Source organism: Macaca thibetana, chromosome 10, assembly GCF_024542745.1.
Source record: "Macaca thibetana thibetana isolate TM-01 chromosome 10, ASM2454274v1, whole genome shotgun sequence".
Taxonomy (NCBI): domain Eukaryota; kingdom Metazoa; phylum Chordata; class Mammalia; order Primates; family Cercopithecidae; genus Macaca; species Macaca thibetana.
In genome coordinates, this window is record NC_065587.1 from 35981118 (window position 1) to 36008423 (window position 27306).

At 55.4% G+C, this 27306-nt stretch overlaps 3 protein-coding genes across 23 annotated transcripts in view; 2 read left to right on the plus strand and 1 right to left on the minus strand.

Annotated features, from left to right (window-relative positions):
• DNAJC5 (DnaJ heat shock protein family (Hsp40) member C5) overlaps positions 1-27306 on the minus strand; it is a 217063-nt gene that overhangs the window by 112824 nt on the left and 76933 nt on the right. The gene's annotated exons all lie outside the window — the stretch shown is intronic.
• The window catches only part of STMN3 (stathmin 3), a 239048-nt gene that overhangs the window by 38172 nt on the left and 173570 nt on the right, over positions 1-27306 (plus strand). The window contains exon 1 of one of the 18 annotated variants that reach the window (XM_050746393.1): positions 574-583. The exons of 8 other annotated variants lie outside the window; for them this stretch is intronic. The gene's annotated coding sequence lies outside the window, so the exon portion shown is untranslated. Of the gene's footprint in view, positions 1-573; positions 584-2063; positions 2074-5297; positions 5308-5468; positions 5481-6215; positions 6226-7276; positions 7297-11553; positions 11564-25897; positions 25908-25962; positions 25973-27306 lie in introns of those variants that run through there. 9 more of the 18 variants (XM_050746354.1, XM_050746389.1, XM_050746376.1 and 6 more) reach the window with 9 other exon arrangements.
• ZBTB46 (zinc finger and BTB domain containing 46) overlaps positions 4599-27306 on the plus strand; it is a 91837-nt gene continuing 69129 nt past the window's right edge. For 2 of the 4 annotated variants that reach the window (XM_050746146.1, XM_050746149.1), the window contains exon 1: positions 4599-4756. The gene's annotated coding sequence lies outside the window, so the exon portion shown is untranslated. Of the gene's footprint in view, positions 4757-5481; positions 5650-5984; positions 6048-27306 lie in introns of those variants that run through there. The other 2 variants (XM_050746148.1, XM_050746147.1) reach the window with 2 other exon arrangements.

The window sequence follows — 27306 nt, forward strand, 5'->3', positions numbered from 1 at the left end:
TGGTGGGAGGGGAGGGGCCACAGCCACCTCCCTTCTCTCTCCTTCCCAGGCCCCAGCACCGGAGGTGGGCCAGGTGACCCTGGGAGAGTCCTTCCCCGCCCCGTTCCCCAAGTAGGAAGATTCCCGGCACACCATAGGTGCTCAGCAAACACGTCCGTCTTTCCCTACCTCCAGGGCCAGCCCGACAGATAGGCTGACATGGCTCCCTGTGCCTGCCCCACTGTCCTATCCTGGAAGGCAGACTGCCCAGTAGCAGCTCCTGGAGGGGACACCAGGGAGAGCCAGGTGTCCATTTCACCTGCCGTGGCTATCTGCAGAGCCATCACCCGCCTCTGCAACGCGAGCCCTCAGAGGCCAGAGGCCCCTGGGGAGCAGCTGTGTCCCTTCAGCCGGGACTGAGGCCCCAGCCCCCATCACCTCCTGGTGCTGACCGGCTGGTCCAGAGCCTGGGATGGAATTACAGCCCCAGGTCTGACCCTCAAGGGCAGCAGTGCCTCCCCTAGGCCTGGCGAGGCAACTTGCGGGCACCTGCTGTGTTTGAGGGATTTGAGGGATAGGGTCTCCCAGGCTGGGGGATATGGGGGATCTCATGTTGGAGGTGAGGATCAGGGACCACTGGGATGAATGTAGAAAGAAAGCTCCAAGGAGGGAAGGGGCAGCAAGGCCAGGGCTGGGACTGAGAGGCCACACGTTGGAACCTAAAGGGACTCAGGCCAGCCCCGCGTGCCAGGTGGTGAAGCAGGAAGGAGTCCAGGCTGGCCTGGGACAGCTGAGGCCTGGGGGCTGACTCCACCCCGAGTTGTGCAGGGCTGGTGGGGAGAGGCCAGTTCCCCCCGACATGGCTGGGAGGACCCTCTCGGGGTCTGTGGTCAGGCCAAGCTGTTCACAGACCCTCTGAGGGAAAGCCCAGCTCCGCCCTGCAGCTCCCAGGGCCTGCTCAGGCTGTACTCTGGCGGTCTTCCCACCCCTGTGCTGGGCCTGGCGTGGCCCCTGGCACTGAGGATGGGCTGCCCTGCCCTCTCGCCTTCCCCTGCTTAGCCTGTGCTCTCCCTGCCCCTTGCCTTCTGTCTGCTAGGGCCTGGCCCCATCGCCTGCTCTGCCCTTGTGTGCTGACGCCTCAGGTCTCAGACCTTCAGTGCCTCCCCCACCCCATCCCATCCCAGCAGGCACACGGCAGGTGTGGCCTGGCCTCTGTCCCGAGGGAAGGTCTGGAATGCAGATCCCTGGTGTGGTGGCCTGGAGTGGTGGTAGGAGCCAGGGCTCAGGAAGGAAGGGGGCTGGCAGTTGGCAGCAGCATTTTGGAAGGACGATTGGGGGTGAGCAGGCGCTTGGAATGGAGACCGGTCGACAGTTGGCTGTGGCAGCTGGAGCGGCAGTTGGGGCTTGGCAGGGGCACAGGCCCGGAGGACAGTTGGGGTGGGGCAGCCGTGGGGTTGGCAGGTAGCCCCTGGCCCCAGAGCAGCTCTGGAGGGTGGTCTCAGGGAGGCCTGGGTGGGAGGGCAGGGCCAGCTGGCACTGAACCTGGCCAAGCCAAGCCCGAGAGGAGGCCCACCTCCATCCAGCCTTGACCAGGCCACCTCCCCCAGCCCGTGGGTGGGGCTCTGCTGCGCCCACGGCCGGCCTCCAGCCCACCCACAGGACCCAGGATGACGTGCAGTGGGCGGCTCCCTGGACAGCCCCAGCATCCTCAGGCGGGCGGCGGGCCTCTGTCCCCGCCCTGCCCTCTGCCTCTCCCTCTGTCTGGGCTCCCAGCAGAGGCCTGGAGAGGGCAGGGACAGGTTCTGGGCAGTTCCCTGGGAGGGGGCAGGACTCCCAGGGCTGTTGCCATGGGGACGACTGAGTAACATCACTGGCTGGTGAATAAACAGGCAGGTTCCCTGACCAGTGACTGAGACAAAGACAACCATAGAAATCCCAGCTGGGGGTGGACAAGGAAATGCCTCCTTGGGAGAAGAGGGGGTGGCGGTAAAGGCCCTGGCAAGGTTGGGGAGCTGATTGGGGGCACCCAGACAGGAAGGGGTGTCTGTTGCTTGGGGGGACACAGACAGGAAGGGGCGTCTGTTGCTCGGGGGGATACAGACAGGAAGGGGTGTCTGTTGCTCTGGGGGACATAGACAGGAAGGGGTATCTGTTCCTCCTCGGCAATTTTCTTTCCCAAAGCTCCTCCCAGGTCATCCTTCCTGAGGATGAGAGGCAGGTCCCCACTCTCTTGGTGGGTCAGAGCACCTGGAATGGGGCTTGTCCCCTCCCAGACCCCCGGCCCCTAGAAGCCACACAGTGAGGGTGGAGGGCAGGTGGCCGGCTGGCAGGGTAAGTGGTGCAGGGAGTCTGTGAACACAGGTCTGCGGAGAGGCCATAGCACGAGGCTGTGCCAGGACCCTCCGGGGGCCCTGCCAGCCAGATGGCTCTCCATTTGTGTCTCTGGTTGATTTGTCCCAGGGGTTTGCGGGGGGCATGTCCCTTAGCAGGTACATCCGTGGGGCTGCCCAGCCTCTGCACCTTGCCCTGAGCCCCCATCCTCCAGAACTCCTGGTCTGCTGCTCATCCCTCACAGGCCTCAGGGTCCCTTGGACAGGCTCCCAACATGCTCACCCAGATGGCTGGGGGTGACTTTCAGGAATGACCACCTCATGCAGCGTGGACAAGTGTGCCCTACAGAGACCTGACCATTTGTTCACTTGGCGAGGTCAGGGACTATGTCCAGTTCCTCATGTCACCCTCAGAGACCCCACCCTCGGGACCCTCCCAGACACCCATGTGTTGGCCTCCCAGCCCTGATCCCAACACTGCTGAGGCCACACTTCACATCCTCTGTTCCCAGAGCTGCCTCCCAGCCGGCTGCCAGGCAGCAGATCCGTTCTTGCGTCTGTGGACCCCAGGCCTGGCACGCATCACCCGCACAAGTGTCCCGGGTCCTGGGAAGAGAGGGGGCACTACGGCCCAGCGTGGCATCCCCGTCTCATGTCTAATCCCAGCAGCAGCTCAGCAGATGCTGGGCTCCAACAAACCTGAGGTTTCTGGGGCCACGGGGCCAGCATGCCCATTGGAGCAGACACACCCGGTGGCTGTAGGAGCCCAGCTACTCCACCCTCCTCCTTCTATCAGTTCGGCTGAGAGGCCGCAGTTGCTGCTGCTGGTTTTTGTTCGTTTGTTTTTCTTTTAAATAGTAATGGGGTTTATTAGCTCTTGGAATAACGGTCTGCAGGTAGGGTGGGCTTTAGGCAGGACTTAACCAGGATGCTGTCTCTGAGACTGGTCTTGGTTCTTCCTTTGTGACATACTGGCTTCATCTCCGGGCTGCTTGACCTTCCATTGGTTCTTGGAGCAGAAGTCAGGAGTCTCTCTGTCCCCCATCACTGGCAGGGTTGCTGACGGGGTAGGAGGGAGGAGTGGGACTCCCAGGTGAGAGAGGGCCCAGAGCCTCATCTGCCCGGCTCATTCTAGAACTCAGAAAGTTTCTACCAAGATAGGCAGCCCTAACCTGGCAGTGGGGTTGGCCTTGGTCGTGGTGAGATCAAGGCTTGGTTTTTACGGGCAGGCCTCCTAAGCAATGACTTGAGTGTCACTGTGTGTTCCGCCAGGCAGGTGCTGCTGCTCTCCATCCCTGCATGGACAACGGACATGGCAAACCATTAACACTGCTCTCCTTGGAGGCTGTCTAGGGAGATCCAGACATCTTGGGAGAGACTCATGGGCAGGCTCTGCGGGAGGCCCCTGGGGCAGTCATCCGGGCTCTGGTCCTCCTTACTTTGGCTGGGTGGGCTCGAGCTCTCCTGTCTCCCCAGGCCTCCTTTCCTCCATGGGGTACAACTGGGCTCTGGGTGGGCAGGTGGGGGCTGCTGCAAGCAGTGCCCTCTGTTCCCTCCAAAGGGGAGGCATGTGACCTTCCAGACCCTCCTGGAAGCTGCCTCTTCTCAGGGTGGTGTGCTCAGCCCCCACCTCCCGAAGGTCGGTGACGCTGGGCCTGCTGTTTCAGACCAGAGCAGGCGGTGCCACCGAAAGGGTGTTGCGCGAGGTAGGCCGGGGACGGGGCTTCCTGGGCCGCAGTGCCATCCCGGCGACCTTGGCGAGGGGATGGGAAGGGGTTGTCCGCACAGCCATTTCCAGGCGCCCGCGACGGCAGTTAAGGGAGTGTCCCAGGCGTCGGTCCCAGCAGCCAGACCTCGCTCGCCTTTGCTCACTCATGGAGAGCCCTCAGCCGCCTCCCACCGCCGCTCCTGAATGCGCCTCACACGTCCTGATTTGAAAGCATCCATAGGGCCGCCGCCTCCCACCTCCCGAGGAATCCGCCGCGCTGGGCCCGCAGGGAGGCAGGCTGGACGGCCCGGGCGCCTCCCCATTGGTTGGCCCGGTCGGGCTCGACTCCCTCGCGCGGCTGCCGGCCACAGGCTCACCTCCCTTCCCGCCGCCGCGCCCGGGGAGAGGAAGAGAGGTGGCCTTTACCCCCGCGCAGGCCGGCCAGGAATGCGGGGCCGCGCTTCCCACTCCACCCGCCCGAGGGCTGAGGACGCGGAGGCGAGAAGCGACGCACAGGGTCCGGGCGCCCAGTGGTGGAGACGCGTCCCGGGCCGCTCGGGTCGGGGCTGCACACGGGGCTGGGGCGAGGCCCGGGCCGCTGGTTCCCTTCCCCTCCCGGAGCCCTTCGTCCCCGTGAGGCAGACGACACGACGGGAGGGACCCACGCGCTGCCGCCGGTGTCCCTAGTCAGCCAAAAGGAGCCCCACTGGCGGGCACCCCCACGAGGCCCGTGCCCGAGGTGCGCTGATCTCCCGGTGCGCCGAGGCCCCCGAGGTTGGGCGCGCGCGGTGCCCAGGCCCTTCCGGACCCCGCGCCCCGGGCAGCCTTCCTTGGGGGCGCCTTTTCCGCACCGCAAGCGGCCCGCGGAGATGCCCGGCTGGGCTGAGGGAGTCGCCAAGTTTGCGAGACGCGCGCAGCGCAACGGTGCGTCGGGCGCGGGGACGGCCCGTGACCCGGGCACCCGCGCGCCCCCGAGGAACCTGCGCGTGGGCAGGGCCCGGTGCACGGCCCGGGAAGGGATTGGGTGCCCTCGCCGGGGTCGCCGCTCCCGTGGGATGGTTTCCAGGCTGCTCCGCGCCCGCGGGGCAAGGGCGCAGCCGGGACCAGGGGGACCCCCGCGCCGCGCCGCCCCAGCCCCCCGCCAGCCCAGGGGAGGGGGCTTCCCACAATGCCCAGCGAGCTCCAGCCCGCACTTCCGCTGTCCGGCCGCCCGCGGGGGGGAGAACGGACCCCCGGCGCGGCCCCCTGCGACCCCGCGGCGCGGCGCCCGGGGCCGAGCGAGGGGCGGGGCCGGCGGCCGGGCCGGCGTGGGCGGGGCCCGGGGCGGTGGCCGCGGCCGGGGCGCGGAGCGGGCCAATCAGCGGCGGCCGGGCGCGCGCCGGGGGGCGGGGTCAGGGTCCGCGGGCGGGGGCGCGCGCGCGCGCGGGCGGCGGGGGCCGCGGGGTTGGAGCGGGCGGGGGGGGCGCGCGCCGGCCTGACGGACCGACGGACGGACTGACGGACCGAGCAGCCCCGGCGAGCGCGCAGCTCGGACCCGCCCGGACGCAGCGCCCGCCCGGCGGCGGCGGCGATCACCGGCGCCGGCCCGGCGGCCGCGGCGCCCGCCCTCGCCCGCGCCCCATGGGGTCACAGGTAAGCGGCGCCGGCTCATTGTCCGCGCGGCCGGGCGGGCGCATCGCGGCGGGGGCCGGGCGGGGAGCCGGGAGCAGGGAGCCGGGGCTGCTGCGAGCCCGGGCGCGCCCCCGCCGCCGGCCGCCCCGCCACGCCCCGCCCCGCGGGGGCGCCCTCCCGGGGCCATCGGCGCGCCCGGCTGCGGCGCGGGCTCCGGGGGCGGCGGCGGAGACCCCGGCCCGGCCCCCGCGGGTACCCCCCAGGCTGGCGGCGCGGGGCGGGGCGCGCGGGGGCGGCGCGGGTTCCTCGCGGGGCTGCGCGCGGAGGCGGCGGGGCTGCCCCGGCCCCTCGGCCCCCGGCACCTCCCGCTGCCGCCGCGCTCCCTCCCCGGCACCTCCGAGAGGGGAATTTTCCAGCTGGTAATTTCTGCTGCGTCAACGCCTGGCCCCGAGGCAGCCCGGGGGCGTCCTGGCGCCCCCCGCCCGCGCCCCCAGCCGGCGCAGCCCAGCCGCACCCGGAGCCGCCCGCGCCGAGTTTGCCAAGAGTCGGAACTGCGGGAGGTGGGCGCGGGCGGGTCCCGGCGTCCTGGGGCCGGGGGTCATTGTCTCCCCGGACGCCGGGCGCCGGCCTGGTCTCCATGTTAATCGCCGGCCGAACCGGGGCGCAGGGGCCTCGGGGCGGGGCGGCGAGGGGCGCGGGGCGCGCGGGGCGGACGGGGCGCGCGGAGGGAGCGGGGTCCGCAGCGAGCCGCGTCTTTGTTTCTCTGTAAATAGACATGTCAGTTTCGCGGGGGAGCGCGAGCCGGTGTCTGACAACTCAATCCCGAAGGCAAACGAGGAATTCTCTGCGCCAGAGGGAGGGCTCCGGCTAGTTGGGGTTCCCCTGGCCCCACTGACAGATTCACTGTTCGTAGGTTTAACGAAGCGCACACAATAGGGCTGGATCGAGGAGCCAGGGTACAGACCAGATGGGGCGAAGAACAGATATTTTCTGACAGCGAAGAAATATAAACAAAAGAAAGTTTGACTGAGATTCGCAGCGAATTTCCTCTCGCTTTCCGTGCTGCAATCTCAGCGATGCATTTGGAGTGGATTACGGTGGCAAGACTGTGATCAGCATTGTTTAAAGAAATGCTAATTAGAAACGTGTTTAGCGCACGGCCTGGGCGCAGACACCTGTGCGCCGCGAACTCACGGGCATTTTAATTGTATCGATTGTAGAATCTTTCTTATTGGCTCTATTATCAGAGCTAACTTCCCGTTTGGGTAACAGACTGGATACATCTCTGCTGCTGGCACTCACGCTGCCTCTGCAAGGCACTATTTCACTCTACAAGAGTGGAAAATAGTTTGTTCATCAAAAGGAAATGTATAGAAGGGTTTTTTCACATGAATAATGAAGCAAGCCACGGTATTTATAGAGTAGAACCTTTCTGCTCGGTGCGTTTTACGTGTTTCCAACTGACACGTTCGGGCACCTCAGCCTGGTTACTACTGCAGAAAGGACTGTGGAGTGGGGGGAGTACTTGGGCACAAGTTACTGCAAATTCAGATGGGAACTTACACACCGTGCCCCCCAAAAAGCTAGACATCTTCAACTCCGTAACTGAAGGAAGAGGGCTGGGGAGTTACTGTCGGATTTCTCCTTGGCGAGGGGGGGCGGGGGGGGTGGAATGCACTCACTTTGCGGTGTTCAGAAATCCAAAATTCCACCTTGCCTTCAGGCCAGCCTGGGGACAAGCATTTAATTAAGCCTCTCACTGACAGCATTATCCTGAACGTGAGTTTCTTTTTGCTTAGATGAGGCGATTTCTGTTCGGGTTTAGCTGTTTCGTGTGAAGATGAGTCATTCTGTGCTCAGACCTGAGCTCCACTCCTGTTTCCGATGTTAGGGTTGGGTGGACTGTTACCTAAGGGCCCCCAGGTCAGTTCCACCAGGGCCAGGCTGACCCAGTGCCCTGCGCTCTCCGTCCCTTCCCAGCGCCTGGTGGTCACAGAGGTCAGGAGGTAACCACTGTGAACGGTGAAACTGCTCCAAGGATTTAGAGAAAATGCTGTGGAGGGTACATAGTTATTGTCAGACGTATTTACAAACACTGAATTAAATTTTAGCAGAGTGAACTTTCCAACACTGCCCTGACGTGGGGTTTTTAAATTAAGGGAAATTGGGCCACTCTGTCCCTGTGGCCTGTGTTTCTGGGACAGCGGTGCAGCTCCAGTGCTGTGTTCTCCATCAGAGGTCTTAGCCTGGCCTCTCAGAGCCCAGGAGACCCACTTCGTGCACGGTGCCTAGACGGCATCACAGCCCGAGAACTGGAACTAGTTCCTCCCATTGCCGTGACTGGTGCCCAGGTGCCCGCTCCAGTGCTGAGTTAAAGTGAGAGGAAAGGTCTGGAAGCCATTGCCCCTTCCCATCCCCACACCCAGTGTTGCGGTGTCTGCCATGTTACGTTCCCTCTCCCGGGGACTTCATGTTCTTGCCCAAGTATCATTCTTATAAAAATTCAGGCTGCTGCTTCTCCCTGGACTTTGCGGATTTTACCTGGAAGTCTCATGAGTGACCTTGAGTGATGGCTGATACTTACCTCCACTGGTTTTTCTAGCAGATTAAAAAAAAAAAAAAAAAAAATTATCCTTTGAATCTGTCCCCTCCCCTGGGGGAAAAATTCATCTTGTTGCTGCTAAGTTTGCTTGAATGGCCTGACTCCTAAGAATAAATGTTTGATTAAAAATCTCTATTAAGGCCACAGACTTATTCAGGGCTTTGAGATGTGGCTGTCTTATCCTGACTATGGTCCTCCTGCCCTCTGCCATGGCTCCAGCATGGCTGTGAACTTTTGCAGTGCTGGGGTCTTAGGCCATGGGGTCTGTGGGAGGGATTTTCCTGCTTTTCTACTGTTATCACTTAAACACTTTGAGTGCCTCACATAGACAGACCCAGGCTTGGTGTTCTGGTTTGCTGATGATGACAAAGGGTTCCAATGGTGTTGTTTATAGATGGAAAAGAGAAAGGATGTTTTTTAACTAAAAGTGGTTCTGAGGCTGGACGTGGTGGCTCACGCCTGTAATCCCAGTGCTTTGGGAGGCTGAGGCGGGCGGGTCGCTTGAGGCCAGGAGTTTGAGGCCGTAATGAACTATGATTGTGCCACTGGACTCCAGCCTGGGCAACAGAGCAAGACCTTGTCTCTAAAACAATAAAATTAAGTAATAAAAAAACAAATAAACATTGTCCTGTTAAAACATAAAAACAAGTGAAACCAGTGAAATTTGACCTAAGTATGATTTATGCAAAGTTTTCTGTTGAACAGTTGAATAGTTCTCTTGCATAGTTGAGTATCAGCAGTGTCATTTTACTCTAATTTACAATTTGAAATTATTAAATGCTTCTAAACATCTGGATTAAAAATTTGCTACCACAGGCCGGGCGCGGTGGCTCATGCCTGTAATCCCAGCACTTTGGGAGGCCGAGGCGGGCGGATCACGAGGTCTGGAGATCGAGACCATCCTGGCTAACGTGATGAAACCCCGTTTCTACTAAAAAAGTACAAAAATTAGCTGGGCGTGGTGGTGGGCGCCTGTAGTCCCAGCTACTTGGGAGGCTGAGGCAGGAGAATGGTGCGAACCCAGGAGGTGGAGCTTGCAGTGAGCTGAGATTGCACCACTACACTCCAGCCTGGGCGACAGAGCAAGACTCCGTCTAAAAAAAAAAAAAAAAGGCCGGGCGCAGTGGCTCAAGCCTGTAATCCCAGCACTTTGGGAGGCCGAGATGGGCGGATCACGAGGTCAGGAGATCGAGACCATCCTGGCTAACACGGTGAAACCCCGTCTTTACTAAGAAATACAAAAAAATAGCCGGGCGAGGTGGCGGGCGCCTGTAGTCCCAGCTACTCGGGAGGCTGAGGCCGGAGAATGGCGTGAACCCGGGAGGCGGAGCTTGCAGTGAGCTGAGATCCGGCCACTGCACTCCAGCCTGGGCTACAGAGCGAGACTCCGTCTCAAAAAAAAAAAAAAAAAAAAAAATTTGTTACCATAGGTATTTTAGAATAGAAAGTTGAGAAACATTAGTGTATTTTTCAAAAGCATTTGCAGATCTTTTGTGTTTTGACAGATGTGCTTTTGAGTCTTACTGGAGACACGTGGGGTTTCGTTTTCATGACAGCTCTTTGGTGTTACTGAGGGCCTTCCATGGACCAGACTTTGGGCCAGGTTGGTAACAAAGTTCCCACAGAGGTGGGTTGAGGGCACACAGAAACCACTGATGTGGCCCAGTGTGGTGGCAGAGGCTGGTAAGAAACGGCCCAAGGCTGGGAGGAGGGTGCCTAGACTGCTGTGGGGAGTGGCACCGGAGCCCAAAGGTGACTCGAGGGAAGGGGGTCCACTTGGAGATCCGCCCCCACGGTTCCAGAGCTGGCAGCCGTGCAGTCCTGGTGGAGCGAGTCATATTCCAACCCCTGCTTCTCGGAGAGCGGATTGCTGGCCAGAGGGCAGGGCCACCGTAGGAGGCAGCTTTTGGGAGCTGGTCAGCTGTGGGGGTAGGCATGAGGAGCGGTTGAGTTTCACGTTGTACCTTCTGAAGACTTGGTTCAGCACACACAGTGCCTTCCCAAGGACACTCGCTGTCTTTTTGGAAAAGTCACCCGTGAAGTTTTTTTTTTTTTCTTTTTTTGAGATGGAATCTCGCTGTGTCGCCCAGGCTGGAGTGCAGTGGTGCGATCTCGGCTCATTGCAAGCTCCGCCTCCTGGGTTCACGCCATTCTCCTGCCTCAGCCTCCCGAGTAGCTGGGACTATAGCCGCCAGCCACCATGCCCGGCTAACTTTTTGTATTTTTTTCTAGTAGAGATGGGGTTTCACCGTGTTAGCCAGGATGGTCTCTATCTCCTGACCTTGTGATCTGCCTGCCTCAGCCTCCCAACGTGCTGGGATTACAGGCGTGAGCCACCACGCCCAGCCGAAGCATTTCTTGTTTGGCCCTGTCATTGCCCACCCACGTGTCGCCCTCGGGCTCCTCTTGGTTTCTCTTTGAGCATCTCTGACTTACTAGCGCCTCAGTCCTTCTCAGTTTCCCCCAAAATGGAAAAGAGCCACATATGTGTGTGAACAATCAGTTTCGAAAAATGTTTTCATTTTTCTGAAAGTCAGGCAGCATTGCTACTTGCGCGGGACATACAGATACTTTTTTGTTTGTAAAACATTTTCGTTTATAAAAATGCATCACATCGTCTCTTCCTTCCAAACACTCTGAAGAAAATGAAGAAAATGAAGCCTCTTGCACAGAAAGTCTTCCCGTACTCTAGCATATTGCTGCACACGAGGCCTGCGTAGGTGCTCCTCTGTGGAGATGTGGAGAAGGGCACCACTGTGCCTTGGGCTACGTGCAGAGGGTTTAGGAACTCCAGGTGTTGACAGCTGCCTTTGGGAGAGGTGGACACACCTGGCCCACGTGGCCCATGTTACTCTGGGCAAGTCTTCTTAGTGTGGGTCACCTGCCGGACGGACGGAGGCTTTGCATATCTGCTGGGGCATGGGGAGCAAAACTTTGGCTCTGAATTGGGCAACGGAAGAACTCGGTCCAGGCTAAGTGTTACCTGTCTGCAGTGTTGATTCACTGCTTTCCTAACTGACTTCCCTGAGAGAATCCCACAAAAAGTCACAGAGATTAATTAGGAGCTTCTGAGTTATGAAGAAACTTGAAGGCCTGGTTGTTGATTTCTGGGTTGTAGAGGGGCACATCCAGACACACAGGCTTTCTAGAAACATACTCATAATCCACTCAGTGGCCATAGCCAGCTGCTTGGCAGAGGCTGAGAAGTGGAGCAAGGCCGTTCTGGTTGGAGGAACAGCGAGTGCAGGGACAGAACCAGAAAACAGAATTGTTGACACAAAGCGCCCAGGGCTGTTTGTGCAGAGTGGGGACAACTGGCCCTGGGAAGGGGGGCAGGGAGGCGTTCAATGGTAGTGAGATGGTGGGTGGGAGGAAGGGCTTTTTTTTTTTTTTTTTTTTTTTGAGATGGAGTCTTGTTCTGTCCCCCAGGCTGGAGTACAGTGACTAGATTTCGGCTCACTGCAACCTCCGCCTCCCAGGTTCAAGAGAATCTCCTGCCTCAGCCTCCCTAGAAGCTGGGATTATGGGCACCTGCCACCATGCCCAGCTAATTTTTGTATTTTTAGTAGAGACGGGTTTCATCATGTTGGCCAGGCTGGTCTTGCCTGACCTCAAGTGATCCCCCTGTCTCGGCCTCCCACAGTGCCAGGATTACAGGTGTGAGCCACCGCACCCAGCCAGGAGGGTGAGATGGGGGTGCAGTGATGGGAAGATGGGGGAGAGAGGGTTGGATGATAGTGAGATGGGGGTGCAGCGATTGAAACGTCACCTCTTGGAGCACCCAGAAGAACGGGGTGGGGGAAGGTGGTAAGTGTTCCTTGGCCACATGAAATTTTGAGTGGGATTAGAACCACTGAGTTGTCCCACAGACCCTAAGCTCAGGGAAAAGGGCATGATTCAGGGCCTGTGTGGCAACCACCAAGTAAGTTTATCTGACACTTGCTAAATGAGCTTTAAAGACAATATGGTCTGTAGTCTTTCTTGTCTCGGTGTGGCCCTAGTTGAAAAAAGTGGGTATTCTCTTTCCATCCCATTTAAATTACTGAATCTGGTGAATGGCAATATCCTTTTATTTGGCAAGTTCAAAGCCAGCTTAGGCATTTTCGAAAGAAATAGATTATCCGGCTCCGTTAGGGGCGGAGAACACATTGGCTGAAGAAGGCTCTTGTTTGTCCAGGTCCAGCCCCATTTCTTCCTCCTCCGATTTCAGGGTGGAATCTGCAGACCCACAATACTCAGGATCTCCCATGCTTCAGGGAGACCGGCCTGGTTCAGTTGCAGATCAGAGGCACTGAACCTCTAAGGTGGTCCTGATGCTTAGGTGGGACATGTCTGCTTGTTACCCATTCAAGGAAACAGAGCACTTTGGCTTGTGACCCTGCTCTGAGCCTCTGGTCTCTAAAGAAGCCTTGAGTTGGCCTGGTGCAGTGGCTGAGCCTGTGATCCCAACACCACGGTGACTCAACCTGTCATCCCAGCACCGCAGTGGCTCAGCCTGTCATCCCAGCACCATGATGGCTCACGCCTGTCATCCCAACACTGCGGTGGCTCACGCCTGTCATCCCAGCACTCAGGGAGGCTGAGGCGGGAGGATCACGAGGTCAAGAGTTTGAGACCATCCTGGCTAGTATAGCGAAAGCCCGTCTGTACTAAAAATACAAAAAGTTAGCTGGGCATGGTGGTGGTTGCCTGTAGTCCTAGCTACTTGGGAGGCTGAGGCAGGAGAATGGCGTGAATCTGGGAGGCAGAGCTTGCAGTGAGCCGAAATCACACCACTGCACTCCAGCCTGGGCGACAGAGCAAGACTCTGTCTTAAAAAAAAAAAAAAGAAGTCTTGCGTCGCCTACAGCCTCCTCTCCGCACTCAAAATTTCCACTTCTCAAATGTAATCTGGTCATTTACGTTAGTCCTGTGGGGAGCCCATTCCACGGTTTACATCTCCTTTTACAAACAGAAAATGGAGCAGTCCCAGAGCGCGCGCGCGCACACACACACACACACGCGCGCGCGCGCGGTTCCTAGAGGACAAAGGTCGGGATAGGAACCAGGACGGAGGAAAAGGAACTGGAAGATAGCACAATGAGAAAACTTGTTCTGGGAAGTGTGTGGTCAGGGATGCAGTGTGATGTGACAGTGGATATTGTCTTTTTTTCTGGTCTGAATTTAATTTTTTTTTTGAGAAGGGGTCTCACTCTGTTACCCAGGCTGGAGTGCGGTGGCACAATCATGGCTCACTGTAGCCTTGACCTGGGCTCAAACGATCCTGCCACCTCTACCTCCTGAGTTCCTGGGACTACAAGCACGCACCACCACACCTGGCTAATATTTTAATTTTATTTTTGTTTTAGTTTTTTTTTTTTTTTTGAGACAGGGTCTCACTCTTGTCGCTCAGGCTGGAGTGCAGTGGCGTGATCTTGGCTCACTGCAACCTCTGCTTCCTGGGCTCAAGTGATTTTTGTGCCTCAGCCTCCTGAGTAGCTAGGATTATAGGTGTGTGCCACCACACTCTGCTAATTTTTGTATTTTTTTTAGTAGAGACCAGGTTTTGCCATGTTGCCCACTCTGGTCTTGAACTCCTAAGCGCAAGTGCACCCCCATCTGCTCACCTCGAATCCCCAAAGTACCGCGATGACAGGCGTGAGCCACTGTGCCTGGCCTTTTGTTCCCATTTTTATTTTTATTTCACTTACTTATTTTTTGAGATGGAGCCTCACTCTGTCGCTCAGGCTGGAGTGCAGTGGTGCAGTCTCGACTCACTGCAACTTTCTCTCGGGTTCAAGTGATTCTCCTGCTGCCTCAGCCTCCCGAGTAACTGGGATCACAGGTGCACGCCACCACACCCAGCTGATTTTTTTTTTTTGTAAGTTTTAGTAGAGACGGGGTTTGTCCATGTTGCCTACGCTGGTCTTGAATAGTAGAGATGGGTTTGTCCATGTTGCCCAGGCTGGTCTTGAACTCCTGAGCTTAAATGGTCCACCTGCCTCAGCCCAAAGTGCTGGGGTGACAGGCGTGTGCCACTGCGCCCAACCTTTTGTTTCCACTTTAAAAACATGTTTTGTACTGACAGGGTCTCACTGTGTTGCCCAGGCTGGTCTCAAACTCCTGGACTCAAGCATTCATCGTGCCTCACCCTCCCAAAGTGCTGGGATGATAGGTGTGAGCCATAGCACGCCTGGCCCGTGGTCTGGAATTCCGAGACTCACCATAGGCTCCACTAGCACTCTCTTGTGTTTTTGTGCTCACCGCGTTGGCCGTGTCCCGCGCTCGCCGTGTGGTCGGTGCTGTTCCTGTTTCTCCTAACAGCAGCCGTTCACTGATGGTGCATCTTCCTGTGGACATGTCTTCAAACTCAAGCGTGGGAGGGTGAGGAAGCTGTCAGTCTGGTGTAGGACTGAGCCCAGCCTTGGCCAATCACAGAACCCGTTGTACTGAAATGGAACAGGCCTCCTGTGCTCCTCTGTTGGGGCCTAGAGCCCCTCAGTCCCAGGGCTGGGTTTTGCATGCATGTACACGTGTCAGCTATAGGGAGAGCACCCCAGGCTTTTCTCACGGGGGGCCCGTGTCACACACAGAAGTGCCCATCTCCCCCATGGGTGTGCTGCTGGGTTAATTCAGGGCGCTTGAACTCAGGAAGGCTGGACATGTGCCCCGTCATTTATTCCTGGTTCTCCCAGCCACCTCCAGTCCTCTGACACTGTGAGTGCAGCTTTGCTGGCTGGCGTTGCAAGTGTGTTTCGGATTTTCTGCCTGTTTCGGGAGTGTATCAGTTCCGCTTGATCAGGGCTGTGTTCATGTTTCTAAAATGTTAACGGTAAGAACTCACTATTGAGTAAAAGCACAGATGGTAATTTTTCCTGCAAAAAGCTTCTTAGATAGAGGAAGTTAAAGGTGTAAGTTCTCGCAGTGTGCTGAGTGACTGGCTGGGTTTTCCTGGTGAGTAAGTGCTTGGGGCAGGCTGTGGGACAGCCTTGCGCTCTGAGAATTGTTAGTGATATCACAAAGGTTTTTATTTCTGAAGGGAAACTAAGGGAGTCAGGATATTTAAAACTGCCTCGGTGCTTCCTAAACAGTGGCTGTTGTTTTTGTCCAAAGTGAATGAAACATTTCAGGTTAATGTCACTCTGTACTTTAAGTATTTCTGGTTAGCATCACATTATTAAAAGCGAGCCTGGCCCAGGCATGGTGGCTCACGCCTGCAATCCCAGCACTTTGGGAGGCTGAGGCGGGTGGATCACCTGAGGTCAGGAGTTCGAGACTAGCCTGGCCGACATGGTGAAACCCCATTTCTACTAAAAATACAAAAAAAACCCCAAAAATTAGCTGGGTGTGGTGGCACACACCTGTAATCCCAGCTACTCAGGAGGCTGAGGCAGGAGAATCACTTGAACTTGGGAGGCGGAGGTTGCAGTGAGCCGAGATCATGCCATTGCACTCCAGCCTGGGTGACAAGAGGGAAACTCCGTTTCAGGAAAAAAAAAAAAAAAAAAAAGCAGGTGGATCGTTTGAGCCCAGGAGTTTAAGGCCATCCTGGGCAACACAGCAAGACCTTCTCTAAAATGAAAAATAATAATAGTAATATAATGGCCAGGCACAGTGACTCAGGCCTGTAATCCCAGCACTTTGGGAGGCCGAGGTGGGTGGATCACCTGAGGTCAGGAGTTTGAGACCAGCTTGGCCAACATAGTGAAGCCCCATCTCTACTTAAAAAATAATAATAATAATAAAAGGCCGGGCACAGTGGCTCACGCCTGTAATACTTAGGGAGGCTGAGGTGGATCACGAGGTCAAGAGATTGAGATCATCCTGGCCAACATGGTGAAACCCATCTCTACTAAAAATACAAAAATTAGCTGGGCGTGGTGGCGCGTGCCTGTAATCACAGCTATTTGGCAGGCTGAGGCAGGAGAATATCTTGAACCCGGGAGGCGGAGGCTGCAGTAAGCCAAGATCGCGCCATTGCACTCCAGCCTGGGGGACAAGAGCAAAACTCCATCTAAAAAAAAAAAAAAACAATTAGCCATGCATGGTGGCTACACCTATAGTCCCAGCTATTTGGGAGGCTCAGGCAGCAGGCAGGAGAATTGCTTGAACCAGGGAAGCAGAGGTTGCAGTGAGCCAAGATGGTGCCATGGCACTCCAGCCTGGGCAACAGTGTGAGGCTCCATCTAAAAAAATAATAGGCCGGGCGCAGTGGCTCACGCCTGTAATCCTAGCACTTTGGGAGGCCCAGGTGGGCAGATCACCTGAGGTCGGGAGTTCGAGATCAGCCTGACCAACATGGCAAACCCCGTCTCTACCAAAAATACAAAATTAGCTGGGCATGGTGGCGCATGCCTGTAATCCATCTACTAGGGAGGCTGAGGCAGGAGAATCGCTTGAACCCAGGAGGCAGAGATTGTGTGAGCCGAGATTGCACCACTGCACTCCAGCTTGGGCAACGAGCGAAACTCCGTCTCGAATAATAATAATAATATACTTCTTAAAAAGCGTGCCTGTTTACGTTGGCTAGGCGCGGTGTCTCACACCTGTAATCCTAGCACTTTGGTAGGCTGAGGCGGGCAGATCACAAGGTCAGGAGATTGAGACTATCCTGGCTAACACAGTGAAACTCCGTCTGTACTAAAAATACAAAAAAAAAACCAAAATTAGCTGGGTGTGGTGACGGGTGTCTGTAGTCCCAGCTACTCAGGAGGCTGAGGTGGGAGAGTGGCGTGAACCCGGCAGGCAGAGCTTGCAGTGAGCCAAGATTGCACCACTGCACTCCAGCTCTGGGCACTCCGTCTCAAAAAAAAAAAATTAAAAAAGCCCGGGCGCGGTGGCTCATGCCTGTAATCCCAGCACTTTGGGAAGCCGAGACAGGCGGATCATGAGGTCAGGAGATCGAGACCATCCTGGCTAACACGGTGAAACCCTGTTTCTACTAAAAATACAAAAAATTAGCCGGGCGTGGTGGTGGGCGCCTGTAGTTCCAGCTACTCGGGAGGCTGAGGCAGGAGAATGGCGTGAACCCAGGAGGCAGAGCTTGCAGTGAGCCGAGATCGCACCACTGCACTCCAGCCTGGGTGACAGAGGGAGACTCCGTCTCAAAGGAAAAAAAAGTGTGCCTATTTACTATTTTTACGACTTTTGCTTTCTTTTCTTGGTTATACGTTATACATTGGTAACATCATACATTGGGAGTTTGCATGTTTTTGCTTGAGGAAATGGTTATGTTTCGTTACCTATGGTGATATATGGAAACACATCTATAGTATTTTATTGCTTTTATTTTAGTTTGTATGTAGACTTGTTCTTTAACTTCAGAGCCTTTTGAAGAACTTTTCGGAAATCATTAGCAGACACCCTCTGCTGGATGGTGAAATGCGTGTCCCAAGACTGACAAAGTGGCTGTCAGTGCTCCGAGCGTCCCAGTTGCTTTTCTTGTTGGCTGAGTGAGGCAGGGAGTTACGAGGTGGCGCTCACTCTGATACCCCATTTAGTTAAAGCCATTTTCACGGCTGCTCACTGGATTTCACCAGAGGTTGCATTAACATTCAGGGAGGCCGAGAAGTGGTCTTTTTAATCCGTTTGCCTCTGGTCTGGCCCCTGGGGCACTGTTGCTGTTTTTGCTTTCTTCAGTGTGGAAACTGCCAGAGACCTTGGGAGAAGGGAGGGTAGAAGGTCCCATCATCTGTGGGACCCTGTTTCTGTCTAAGGCCCTGTCGAGGGCCCATGGCAGAGCCCTCACAGGAAGCAGAGTTGTGATCATGTACGCCTCCAGATGAGCCTGAGACTCAGGGTCAGGAAGGGTGAGAGTGAGACACACACCTGCATCCTGGCGAGGGCTGGCTCATCTTCCTCGGGATGCGCTTCTGGGGGGAGCAAAGCCGGCAGGCAGCATCCATTAGCGTCTCGGGTGCTCTCTCTGTTTGCTTTGTATTGATAACAACCTCACTTTTTACTTCACCTGATTTTTGCCTTGTCTTAAGAAGGAAGTGTATCCAGGAAGTCATGAGTTGGTGTCTTAGTGATGCTCTGCTCTTTCTCTTTCTCTTAATCTTTCTCTTTCTTTCTTCTCTTTCTCTTTCTCTCTTTCTCTTTTGAGACAGTCTTGCTCTGTCGCCCAGGCTAGAGTGCAGTGGCTTGATCTCGGCTCACTGCAACCACCGTCTCCCGGGTTCAAGCGATTCTCCTGCCTCAGCCTCTTGAGTAGCTGGGATTACAGGCGCACGTCACCATGCCCAGCCAATTTTTGTATTCTGTAGTTGTGACGGGGTTTCACCATGTTGGTCAGGCTGGTCTTGAACTCCTGACCTCGTGATCTGCCTGCCTCGGCCTCCCAAAGTGCAGGGATTATAGGCTTGAGCCACCATGCCCGGCCTTCTTTTTTTTTTTTTCTTTGAGATGGAGTTTCGCTCTTTCACCCAGGCTGGAGTGAAATCTCAGCTCACTGCAACCTCTGCCTTCCAGTTTTTTTTTTTTCTTTCTTTTTTTGAGACGGAGTCTTGCTCTGTCGCCCAGGCTGGAGTGAAGTGGCCGGATCTCAGCTCACTGCAAGCTCCGCCTCCCGGGTTTACGCCATTCTCCTGGCTCAGCCTCCCGAGTAGCTGGGACTACAGGCACCTGCCACCGCGCCCGGCTAATTTTTTGTATTTTTTAGTAGAGACGGGGTTTCACCATGTTAGCCAGGATGGTCTCGATCCCCTGACCTCGTGATCCGCCCGTCTCGGCCTCCCAAAGTTCCGGGATTACAGGCTTGAGCCACCGCGCCTGGCCTGCCTTCCAGTTTTAAGCGATTCTCCTGCCTCAGCCTCCCCAGTAGCTGGGATTACAGGTGTCCACCACCACGCCTGGCTAATTTTTGTAGTTTGTTTTTAAATAGAGATGGGGTTTCACCATGTTGGCCAGCCTGGTCTCGAACTCCTGACCTTCTGATCTGCCTACCTCGGCCCTCTAAAGTGCTGGGATGACAGGCATGAGCCACTGTGCCTGGCCAGTGATGCTTTTCTTGACACGCTGATGTGAACACGTAACTATCAGGAGAGATGGTAAGTGCCCAGGCGTTGGCCGGAGCTGTGGCTGCTGTCACTGTAGAACACGCCATGGGGGTCTGGGCTGGTCTGGCCCACCCTCCCTCTGCAGAGCTGCCTGAGGGGCGGCCCTGCACTGCTCTCCTCCTTATGAAGACCCAGGGTTGGCCCTCCTTATGCAGCCCAGCTGGAGGGGACCGTGGCTTGGATGCAGGGCTACACCGAGGGCTTCTGGGCTTTGCATCTGGTTTCCGGGTGGCTTTGCCACATGCTGTCCAGCAGGACTGTGGGAAGGGCGTGCCTCACCTGGCAGGGGCAGTGTGGATGGTGCCAGTTGCTCTCACCCCAGCACCCTTGTCCACCAAGGCCTCTACAAAGGGCCCCTTGCACTGCACCTCAAAACTACAGACTCAAAAGGCAGGGGCCCTGGCAGATGGGACCATGTGAATCCTGGGCAAAGAACCCCAGTGCCACCACTCAGAGCGTGGTGCCATGCAGTCTCTGTTGGTGAGCTTGCTGTTTGGGCGAATTCCTGGGGCTATGTCACACAGGACCATGGCCTGAGTGGCTGAAAACGGTAGAGCCATATTCTGACACACGGCTGGAGGCTGACGCCCAGCATCGGGGTGTGGACGGGGCCACCCTTCCTCCCAAGGCTCCAGGGCAAGGTCCTCCCGCCTCTTCAGCTGCAGGCGTTGACCACAGTCCCTGGTGCCTCTTGGCTTGTAGACGCCTCGCTCCAGCCTCTACCTCTGTCTTCACACAGTCTCCCCTGTGGGTGTCCAGGTTTCCTCTTCCTTCTTGTCCTTCTTCTATTTATTTATTTATTTTTTTTTTTTTTTGAGACAGAGTGTTTCACTCTGCCGCCCAGGCTGGAGTGTAGTGGCACCATCTCAGCTCACTGCAGCCTCCACCTCCCAGGTTTAAGCGATTCTCCCACCTCAGCCTTCCAAGTAGCTGGGATTACAGACGTACGCTACCACGCCTGACTAATTTTTGTATTTTTGGTAGATACAGGGTTTCACCATGTTGCCCAGGCTGGTCTCGAACTCCTGACCTCAGGTGATCTGACCGCCTCAGCCTCCCGAAGAGCTGGGATTACAAGCCTGAGCCACTGTGCCCAGCCTCTTGTTCTTTTTCTTTTCTTTTTTTTTGAGACAGGATCTCACTCTGTGGGCCAGGGTGGAGTACAGTGGAACAAGCATGGCTCACTGTAGCCTCCTTCTCCCAGACTCAAGGATCCTCCCACCTCAGCCTCCCAAGTAGGTGGGACTACAAGCATGTACCATCACACCTGGCTAACTTTTTAACTTTTTGTAAGAGATAGGGTCTCCCTGTGTGGCCCGTGCTGGGCTCAAGTGATCCTCCTGCCTCTGCCTCCCCAAGAGCTGGGATTACAGGTGTGAGCCACTACATCTGGCCTTTCTCCTTTCCTTTTTTTTTTTTTTTGGATCGAGTTTCGCTCTTGTTGCCCAGGCTGGAGTGCAGTGGTGCAATCTTGGCTCAACGCAACCTCCGCCTCCCAGGTTCAAGTGATTCTCCTGCCTCAGTAGCTGGGTTTACAGGCATGCGCCACCACGCCCGGCTAATTTTGCATTTTCAGTAGAGACGGGGTTTCTCCATGTTGGTCAGGCTGGTCTCGAACTCCTGACCTCAGATGATCTGCCCGCCTCCACCTTCCAAAGTGCTGGGATTATAAGCATGAGCCACCGCGCCCAGCCTGGCCTTTTCCTTTTCTTTTAAGGAATCCGGTCCTATTGAGGGAGGGCCTGCCCTAATCCACTATGACCTCATCTTAATCTCATTATATTTGCAAAGACCCTATTTCCAAATAAGGTCACATTTGCAGATTTAGGACTTCAGCAGACACATTTCAGCCCTTAACAGCACCAGAGCTTGGGCTTTCTTGATGCGTCTTCCACACATACTTCTCTACGGAGGCTTCTCCATGCGTCAGCAGCTGCCGCCTCTTGTGGCCACTGTATCCTTGACGCTGCTGTTATTTACAGCAGAGGTGGCAAGTAACCAGCATCACCAAAATGTTAACTAATGCATTCAGCCAGTGTGCACGCAGCCCTGGGCCTATGGCAGGTCGGGTTCCTGCCCTGGGTACACAGCAGCTTATGGAGTCCTTGCTTTGCTGGGTTATGCAGACGGGGGAGACGCTTTGAGTGTCTCGGGTTATGTGAGCCTTCCAGCCTGTGAGGAGAGACACGGGGGTAGGAGGGAGTCATTTTGGGGTGAGCAGAGTTGGAGCCAAGAGGGGCAGCTGAGTTATCGTGGCTGCTTGGGCCTCCCCATCCAAAGCAGGACTCGGGCCCTCCTCTGCGCAGCCCCTTTGCCTTGCTCATTGGACCTGCACCCACTGCACCTGCACCCACTGCACCTGCACCCACTGTACCTGCATCCACTGCACCTGTGCCCACTGCCTCCACTGTACCCACTGCACCTGCACCCACTGCACCTGCGCCCACTGCACCTGCACCCACCTGCACCTGTGCCCACTGCACCTGCACCCACTGCACCTGCGCCCACTGAATCTACTGCACCTGCACTCGTGCCCACTGCACCTGTGCCTCCAGCTCTGACTTGGGCTCTCGGACTTTTGTGTTTTCTCAGCAGCTGGTGAGATCTGTGGCCCCTTTTCAGAATAGCGTGTTTTGTTTGTTTTGAGACAGGATCTTGCTCTGTCATCCAGGCTGGAGTGTAGTGGTACGATCTTAGCTCACTGCAGCCTTGACGTCCTGGGCTCAAGCGATCCTCCTGCCTCAGCTTCCTGAGTAGCTGGGACCCCAGGCATGTGAGACCATGACCAGCTCACAAGAGCATTTTTAGTGCATCCAGTAAGATTCCTGGAAAATGAAGGGTAGCAACTACTGAAATATCATTGCTAAAATTCAGGAAAGTTTGGTTTGTGAGGTAGTAACATGTGGACTCTTAATTTAGCACCTAACATTGTGAATGGTACGTCTGATATCCTAATTCCGAAGTAGGATGAGTGTCAAGAGCATTGTAAGTTGCCTGCGGTGGCCATGGTGCAATGTGGACATGGCTGTATTTGTGGCTTGTCACCCACAGTCAGACTCCTGAGGCCCAGGCTTGCTGCACTCCTCTGGGAGGTCACCCCCAAATTAGGACCCTTGCCTGGGGGTGGGAGGAGGCAGGCTCCCCTTGTATAGGCAGGTCTTGGGCCTCCTGTTGAGGGACGGGGCTGCCTGTGGGTTTCCAGACCCCTAAATGAGGACCCTTGCCTGGGGGTGGGAGGAGACAGACTTCCCAGCAAAGGCAGGTCTTGGGCTTCCTGTTGAGGGGCGGGGCTGCCTCTGGATTTCCAGATGAGATTCTCTTTCACCTCATTTGCATCGCTGGATTATATAGTTTCTCAGTTTTGTAAAAGTTTTATTATTATTTTAAAACCTAATTATATTTTTAAAAACTTATTTTGGAACTTTTCAAACACACACAAAATTAGAGAGAACGTCCACATCGCCTGGCTGCGGGAACCCCCAGTTCTCTGCTCTTGTCTTACTCATATCTCCCACTCTCTCCCACTGTTTTTTCTTTTTTCTTTCTTTCTTTTTTTTTTTTTTGAGAGGGATTCTCGCTCTGTCGCCTAGGCTGGAGTGCAGTGGCGTGATCTCGGCTCACTGCAAGCTCTGCCTCCTGGGTTCATGCCATTCTCCTGCCTCAGCCTCCCCAGTAGTTGGGACTACAGGCGCCCGCCGCCACACCCGGCTAATTTTTTTGTATTTTTAGTAGAGACGGGTTTTCACGGTGTTAGCCAGGATGGTCTTGATCTTCTGACCCCGTGATCCGCCTGTCTCGGCCTCCCAAAGTGCTGGGATTACGGGTGTGAGCCACCGTGCCCGGCCCTTCCCACTGTTTTTTCTCTCAAGTATTTTAAAGCAAATCTCAGTTTTACCCTCAAGGGCTTCATTGTGTGTGGCTCACACACAGCTGGGCACCCCACAACACTTCCTCAGCGTCACGATGCTGGGCTGGGCTCAGTGTTCTTGACTGTGGCCTGCACATTTTCACTGTGGCTTTACTTGAATCACAGTTGGGATGAGGGCCACGCGCTGCACATGGGTGCTGATGTCCCTGAAATTGCATTTCTTCTCTTGGTTTCATGCTCCTTATTTGTGGAAGGATCGGTTGTTGGTTCTGTGACGTTTCCTAGCTGAAGGTCTGCAATTGAATTATTGGTTCTGTGACGTTTCCTAGCTGATGGTCTGACTGGGTGCATCCTCGTGACCTTGAACTCGTGCCTGAGCCGACAGTAGAACCAGGTAGAGGCGGGAGGGCTGGGACTCGCCTGTGCAGGTCAGTGGCCGGGGAGCAGCTGCTCTGGTGTGGAGCCATAATGCTTACATTGGCATTTCCAATTTAATGTATTTTATTTATCTATTTATTCTGTATTTTGAGATGGAGTCTCGCTCTGTCACCAGGCTGGAATATAGTGGCACAGTGTTGGGTCACTACAACCTCTGCCTCCCGGGTTCAAGTGATTCTTCTGCCTCAGCCTCCCGAATAGCGGGGATTACAGGCTCCCACCACCACACCTGGCTAATTTTTGTATTTTTAGTAGAGAGGGGGTTTCACCATGTTGGCCGGGCTGGTCTCAAACTCCTGACTTCAGGTGATCCACCCGCCTTGGCCTCCCAAAGTGCTGGGATTACAGGTGTGAGCCACCATGCCTGGCCCCAACTTAATGTATTTTAAAACACAGATTGTTTCATATTTTTGTGCCTTTTTTTTTTTTTTAGATGGGAGTCTCACTCTGTCACCAGGCTGGAGTATAGTGGAGTATAGTGACGCGATCTCGGCTCACTGCAACTTCCACCTTCCGCGTTCAAGCAATTGTCCTGCTTTAGCCTTCTAAGTAGCTGGCACTACAGGTGCGCGCCATCACCCGGCTAATATTTTTTGTATTTTTAGTAAAGACGGGGTTTCACCACATTGGTCGGGATGGTCTCAATCTCTTGACCTCATGATCCGCCCGCCTCAGCCTCTCAAAGTATTGGGATTACATAGCTGTGAGCCACCACGCCCAGCTGTGTTTTTGTTTTGTTTTTTGTTTTGAGATGGAGTCTGGCTCTGTCACCAGGCTGGAGCGCAGTGGCGTGGTCTTGACTCACTGCAACCTCCGCCTCCCGGGTTCACGCCATTCTCCTGCCTTCCAAGTAGTTGGGACTGCAGGCGCCCGCCACCATGCCCGGCTAATTTTTTGTGTTTCTTTTACTAGGGACGGGGTTTCAACATGTTGGCCAGGCTGGTCTCGAACTCCTGACCTCGTGATTCGTACGCCTCCACCTCCCAAAGCACTGGGATTACAGGCATGCACCACCACGCCCGGCTAATTTTTTGTATTTTAGTAGAGATGGGGTTTCACCATGTTGGCCAGGCTGGTCTCAAACTCCTGACCTCGTGATTCTCCCGCCTCCACCTCCCAAAGTGATGGGACTACAGGCGCCTGCCACCACGCCCGGCTAATTTTTTGTATTTTTAGTAGGGGTGGGGTTTCACCGTGTTAGCCAGGATGGTCTCAATCTCCTGACCTTGTGATCTGCCCGCCTCAGTCTCCCAAAGTGCTAGGATTACAGGCCTGAGCCACCTTGCCTGGCCTTGTGAAAAATTTTAACGTTAATTTTCTTATTTCAAGTTGATTTTCATTTAGTTTTTACTAAAAATGCAAATGTACTTTACCATTGCTTCTCTTTTTTTATGTAGGAAAAGTTAATGCAAATTTTGCCTGAATTTGGAGTTTTCCTATTAGTGAGAGTTGTGTTACAAAAACATCACCGCCTCTTTGGTGGGTCAGCACTAAAGCCTTGTTTCAATATTTGCAGGGTCACTTCTTTTGAATATTTTAATGCTTCCCTGTTTGGAGTCAAGAGCTATTTTTACTTTAGTTTTTTTTCCCCAGGCAAGTAGTTGGTCTGAACAATGTATGAGCCAGACCTGGTAGAAAAGTGGGAGTTGGTGAAATCGATGTGCTACTAAGTGACAGGGGCTGTGATTCCAATATTTTGACTCATGGCAGAGCTGGATGAAAGGGGTTTGTTCCTGCAGCATGGCTCACCTGCCCACTGTGTCCTGAATCCTCGTGTGGCAGAGAGTCAGACAGTCGCAGCTCTCTTCTCAGCAGAGTAGAGCTCACCTGGCTGCAAGGTGAGCCGGCTGTCCCGTCGCCCAGCTCAGAGCTGACCCTCACACGTGCAGATCTCTGCTGGGCCTGGGGGTCAGGGTCAGCTGTCTGTGTCACCTGTGGGCCGCCTCCTCTCTGCACCCCCTGAGATTTTCTCGCTCTCTGCGTTGCCCGTGGCCATGGGTACAGTGGGCTTCCTGGAAATACTTTCAGAGGAGGTGACAGTTGTATCCTGCCAGGGCCCCTGCTGCCCTTCGGAAGAACTTCCTTCTGCTTCTGGAAGTCAGAGCTGGGAGGCCTGGGGTTGTGGTGTCTTCTGTATGAGAGCTGGAGTGGGGCCAGGGAGAGGAAGGCTGCTTGACTCTTCGGGGAGACCCGCCCCGTGGCGGCTCCGAGGTCCTGGTGGGCTGGTGGCTCACATCTTGTCCACCTGCTGTCGTCTCTTGCCCCTTGTGGGGCTCATGTCCATCCTGTGGGGTTCTGGGACTGACTTGCCCCTGTGGGCTGGGCAGGGGCGGGGGAGCTCATGCTTGTCCTGTGGGGTTCTGGGACCCAGACTCGCCCCTGTGGGCTGGGATGGGGGGGGGGCTCATGCCTGTCCTATGGGCTAGGCAGGGGGGCTCATGCCCATCCTGTGGGGTTCTAGGACTCAGACTCGCCCCTGTGGGCTGGGCAGCGGCGGGGGCTCATGCCCGTCCTGTGGGATTCTGGGAACCAGACTCGCCCCTGTGGGCTGGGCGGGGGGAGGCTCATGCCCATCCTGTGGGGTTCTGGTACCCAGAGAGGCAGACTCTGCCTGCCTGTTGGGTTTGTGAAAAGTCAGAGAGGAGGATGGACGCCTGCTGGTGCCCTCCAGCCCTGCTGCTGGAGTTCCCGCAGGAGCAAGGAAAGGGAAACATAGATTGCTTTCATATTCACGCTGTGTTCACCTCCTGGGTGCTGATTTACCGTGGAGTCGTCCTACCCTGCACCTGTGCTGGTGGGCATGCTCTCGGCATTTGTGTTTTATTTTTATTTTTTTGTTTTGTTTTTTGAGACAAGAGTCTCACTCTATCGCCCAGACTGGAGTGCAGTGGCGTGATCTCGGCTCACTATAACCTCTGCCTCCTGTGTTCAAACGATTCTCCTGCCTCAGCCTCCCTAGTAGTTGGGATTACAGGTGCACACCACCACGCCTGGCTAATTTTAGTATTTTTAAAAAGACAAGGTTTTGTTATGTTGGTCAGGACGGTGTTGAACTCCTGATCTCAGGTGATCAGCCTGCCAAAGTGCTGGGATTGTTTGTGTTTTATAAATAACGACCTTGGTTTGTGAGGGAAAGCGGGGGTTTGGTGCCTATCCTGAGTGTGGTCGCCTCGTGTGAGCCTGCGTGGACATGGGCGGCTGGGCTTTCTGTTCTCATTTCTTCCCGTCAATTTCTGATAAACTTCTAAGCATCCACGTAACTGGCATTTTTAATGTTCCTGGAATTGGGTTTTGCTCAGTTTTAATACTTCACGGTTTTCTGGGCCATCTTTGAATTGTCAGGTGTTTGGGTCTTTTTCTGTTTGTCACTGTTAGCCATAGCAGTGCTAGGAACATCTTGGAACCAATTAGCTTTTTGGGTTATTTCCTTGGGGCAGAGTCTCAGAAGTGGGATTAGTCAAAGAGGCGGAGGCATCTACAGGCCTCATCCCCACACTGCAGGCTCCTTCCAGGGCCACCCCACTCTGGGCCTCCTACGTCCCGGACACCTTTGTCATGACTTGACGTTAATGGTTGCCAGTTTCATGTATTTAGAGTTTTTTTTCTTTTTTTTTTTTTGAGATAGGGCCTTGCTGTATCACCCAGGCTGGAGTGCAGTGGTGCGATCTTGGCTCACTCCAACCTCGACCTCCCGGCTCAAGGGATCCTCCCGCTTCATCCTCCGGAGTAGCGGG